The following is a 5,000-nucleotide window of genomic DNA, read 5'->3' on the forward strand; positions in this document are numbered from 1 at the left end:
CCTATCTTTATATACGAAACGCGCAACGTAGATTTGAAAACGAAAAAATGAAAAAAAAACGTGAATCCAATTAAAGTGTAATCGAAAAAGCAATCAAAAGTTAAACTACACTCTTATAAAACAAACAAACCGATTTTTACGCGTTTTTGATGCTGAATAGATTGAACCGATTTAAAAGAAAACAGTTTCGTTTTTTGTCCAGAAAAGCGTTTGTGGTTCACACTCCCGAACATTTGTGTTTTGAGGTAATTGAGTGTTTTTGCTGTGTGTGTGTGTTATCGTTATTATTATATTATATATTTATATATTATATATAATATAATATATATATATTATATTTTTTATATTTTTATTATATTTATATTATATAAGTATTAATGTATAATATAGAATATAATATTTTATATTATATATATATATTAATATGTATTATATATAAAGATTAGATAAAATAATCATAATATATATTTAGTATATATAAATACATATATATATATATAAATAGATATATATATTATATATAATGAATGATATATTATATTATATATAATTAAATTATAATAGATATATAATAATTATTATATATATATATAATATATATAAAGACAAGCCCCCCAAAAAACAACACGCCACGCACCGCCGACACGCACACACAATAACAACACACAACGAACACACACCCCCAAAAACACACAAAAGGCCAACACCCACAAACACCCCAAAACATTATCCCAAAAGCATACAAATACTTCAGATTCCTTAGAAGAAGAAGCGCCGTGTAAGCTTGCAAGATTGCAGCGTAAATCATAAATTAGGCGCCTCGGAGGCCGGCGCGTGCATGGCGGAGGCGGCGGCGCCCTCTCGCCCGCCCGTCGCGGCTGAACACGCAGATTTCCCAGGCGGTTTCAGCGGAATATTTAATAGCCTTAGCCTGCGCAGGAAAGCCGCGCCCGCAGCCGCCTGCCCGAGGGACGCCCGCCCGCAATTCACGCGGTGGGCGCCGAAGGAGAGAGACCCCCCCCCCCCCCCCGCCCCACCCGGCTGCCGAGGTGCTGGTCCTGCTGGTTTAATTTTTTGCTTTTCCTGTTTTACGTCTTTTCTGGTTTTCTTTCTTTCTTTCTTTCTCTTCTTTTTCGTTTGATTCTTTTCGATATCATTGCTCATTTCGTCGTATTTTACTTATCCTTCCCATTGTTTCCTCATTATTTTCGCCCTCTATTTATCATTTTCTCGGCCATACTCTTCTCCTCCTCCTCCTCCACCTCCTCTTTCCCTCCTCCTTCCTTCCTCCTCCTTCCCTCTCCCTCCTCCTCCACCTCCTCCTCTTTCCCTCCTCCTTCCTCTCCCTCCTCCTTCCTCCTCCTCCTCTCCTCCTCCTCCTCTCCTCTTTCCCTCCTCCTCCCTCTCCTCCTCCTCCTCCTCCTCCTCCTCTTCCATCCTTTACCTCCTCCTTCCTTCTCCCCCTCCTCCCCTCGTCCTCCCCTCTCCTGCCTCTCCTCCTTCCCCTCCTTCACTTCCCCTTTTCCCCTCTCCATTCGGAACTGTCTCTCTTACCCATTGCTGCATTTCCTCTGTACTCCCCCCTCTCCTTTCTCCCCTTTCATCCTATCCTCCTCTCCCTCTTTCCGTCTTTCTCTCTCTTCCTGTTTTTTTCCGCTTTTTCTTATCCCTTCTCCTCCTCTTTCCCGTACCCACCATCCCTCTTCCGTCTCTACCCCCTTCCGCCTCCTTCACTCTCCTTTCTTTTTCCCCTCTCATTCCCCATCACTTTCCCCAGCTCTGTCCTTCTCATCCTGCCATTGTCATTTCCTCACCCTTCTCCACTTGTACTATCTCACTCCTTTATACCCGTCCTTTCTTCTCGTCTTTACCTTTTTGTAACTGTCTATTCCTTTCTTTTCACGTGTTTTTCCTTTCATAATCACGTCTTCTTTTCCTCATTGGTCATGTTTCCTGAATGTAAATTACCTTTACGTTTTATTTTTGAGCGTAATTTTGAAGGCTTATTTGTACATGTGTTGACCTTAATGAAGCCGAATGTTCCAGCGGACAACGTGTTCACGGTAATCACCAATTGCATGGGACCCTGTGTGCATCTGTAAACAGGCACGATCACGCACAAATATCTGCACTTGGCATAAAAACACATCCACGATGCGACCACACAAACAAACACACACACACACACACACTTCTACACACAACAGTTGGAAACAAAATATATCCCCAATTCTTTTTCATGCACGCGCCATTTTTCTTATTCGCTCTTTTATTTGCTTTTAAACCTTTTATTCAATTTCTTATACGTGTCATTTATTTGTCTATTTCCGGTTCCCTTTCGTTTCCATATTTTTTGCCGTTTCTTCTTTCGCTTCTGTTTTCTTTTGTTATACATTTTCTCCTTTTCGAAAGATGGAAACGAAAAAAGGAACGAAATGTACGGAAAGTTGGTTACACTCCAATTACATGAATGGATTTCTTCTCGTGTGGGATTAAAAGGGATTATTACCCGCACTAAAACTTTCCTTCCTTCTCTCTTGTTATTTTTCCTTTGGTATCTCTCTGTATGTCCGCTCCCTCCCTTCCCTCTTCCTCCATCTCTCTATTTTCCCTCTCCCTCCATCTCCCTCCTTTCCTTCTGATTCCCTTTCCCTCCCTCTCCCTTTTTCCCCTTCCTCTTTCCCTCTCACGCATGTATACGCATAACACTCAACGATGTCTCTTGAGTGCTATAATGCTATCCGAAGGCAATGGTCATTGGGCCTTGTATGCCTAAAAGAACATTACTGCCCCCCCCTACCCATGTCTCTCTCTCTCCTCCGTTCATGTGTCTCTCTGTTTCTTCCTTATGTCTTTCTCTCTCTCTCTCTCCTCCGTATGTCTCTCTCCTCCTTTCATATGTCTCTCTCATCCTTCCGTATGGCTCTCTCTCTCTCCCTTTCCTGTCTGTCTCTCTTCCCCCCCTCTTCCCTATGTCTCCGCCCCTTCCCTACACCTCCCCCATTCCATATGCCTCTCCCTTCTCTATGCCTCCCCCCCCCCCCAATTCCCTGTGTCTCCCCGCACTTCCCTATGCCCCCCCCCTGCCCCTCCTGGTCGGGAAGGCTCAGGTAAATTGGTGGAGTTACCTGATGGGCCACACCAAGGGGAGTACAGGAAGTTTCTCTCTCGTTTGCTTGCTTCTTTTTTTGTTTTTCTTCAGCTTTTTCTTATGTATTTTTTACGTCTTTTTTCTCTCGTTCTTCTTCCGATCCTTACTCTCTTGTTTATTTTATCTTTATTTCTGTTTTTTTTTTCTCCATTCCTTAAGTTCATGCTTTCTATTCTTTCTCTCTCTCTCTCTATCCGATCCCCTGCTCCATCTCTTCTCCATTTCTTGCTTCCTCTCTGTCTTACTTACCCCGCTTTCATCTTCCCTACCCTTCTTTAGTCCGTCCTTCCTTTTGTCTCCCTTTTACTTCCTCTCATCCCTTGCTTTCTTCCTTTTTCCTTCTCAGTTCTTCCTCTTTTTGTTAATGCTTCTTTCGTTTATTAACCTGCTGTTTACTTTACGATTCATTACTTTTCTTTGTTCACGGGGATAACCATTCATAGTAAAGATATAATGAATAGCATTGAATTAGAGTCTGGCTGCGCGAAAACTATATCAATATTTTTTAAGAAACCTGTATTTGGACGCGTTGTGGGCGGGGAGCTTCCTTAATTCAGCTTCCTTGCTTCATTTTGTAATTCTCCTCAGTTTTCCTGCTTCAGTCTTTCTGTGTATCTTTTTTTTGTCTATGTTCCTTATGTCCATTTTCTTGCTCTTCTCTTTCATCTCCCAGTTTCTTTACCCTTAACCCTGTGTCATCGTCTTTTGTTTTCCCTCCCACGCTCTCTGTTCCCCTTTCCTCCCCTCTCCCTCCCTATCCTCATACCCCTTCCATCCCACATCCCCTCCCTTCCCTTCCACACACTTCATCCCTATTCTCACCTCCTCCTTCATTTCCTCCTCTCCCTTTCCCTCTCCCTCTACCTTTCCTTTCCATTTCCATTTCCATTTGCATTTCCCTTCTCCTTCTCTATCCCCATCCTCCACCCCATCCTCTATTCTATCCCGTACTTTTCTCATCCCTTCTTCACCTCATTTTCGCCCTCTCCCCCATCTTCTCCATCCTCTTTCCCTTCCCTTTCCCCATCCTCACCTCCAACCCCAACCACACAATTCCCTCCCCTCTCCTCTCTTCCCATCCCATCCCATCCCATCCCATCCCATCCCATCCCATCCCATCCCATCCCATCCCATCCCATCCCATCCCACCCCCTTCTCCTTCTCCTCCCCCTTCCCCTCTCCCTTCCCCTCCCTCTTCCCCTTCTCCTTCTCCTCCTTCCCCCTTTCTTATCCCCATCCCCATCCCTCTGCTCCCTCCCCTTCTCCTCCCCCTCTCCCTTCCCATCTCCGCCCCCTCCCCCATCCCATCTCCTCCCCCCCCTTCCCTCTTCCCCTTCCCTCTTCCCCCTCCACCCACGATCGATCCGCACTCCATCACCCTTTGACGCCGACGGAGCTAAAACAAAAACCCAGGTCTATTCGAAGGCACAAGACGCCCTCACCATAAGTTCGAGGAGTTTATTGAAGATGATGATGATACAGCAGATCGAATCGAGGCAAGGTCATTCTGGGGGTCAAAGGTCACGGTGGTTGTGTGGTCATTGGGTGATTTGGTTCTGTTTTATTTATTGATATATATTTTTGGTTTATTCATTATATAGAAGCATTTTTGTTTATTTTTACTTATTTATCTATATGTTTTATGTTCAGTCTTCTTTTGGTGTTAGAGTTTACACGGATGTGGTAATGGCGTTATTACGAGTATGTTGAGGGAAGGTAATAAGATTTTCTGGTGTTTTTGTTTTCAGTTTTTTTCCTTCTTAATTTTCTCTTACTCTTCTTTCATCATTTACACATTTCGTCATCATCTTTATGTTCTAAATAATAGTTGTATTGTCATCGATATATA

The sequence above is a fragment of the Penaeus monodon genome, chromosome 1, assembly GCF_015228065.2.
Source record: "Penaeus monodon isolate SGIC_2016 chromosome 1, NSTDA_Pmon_1, whole genome shotgun sequence".
NCBI lineage: Eukaryota > Metazoa > Arthropoda > Malacostraca > Decapoda > Penaeidae > Penaeus > Penaeus monodon.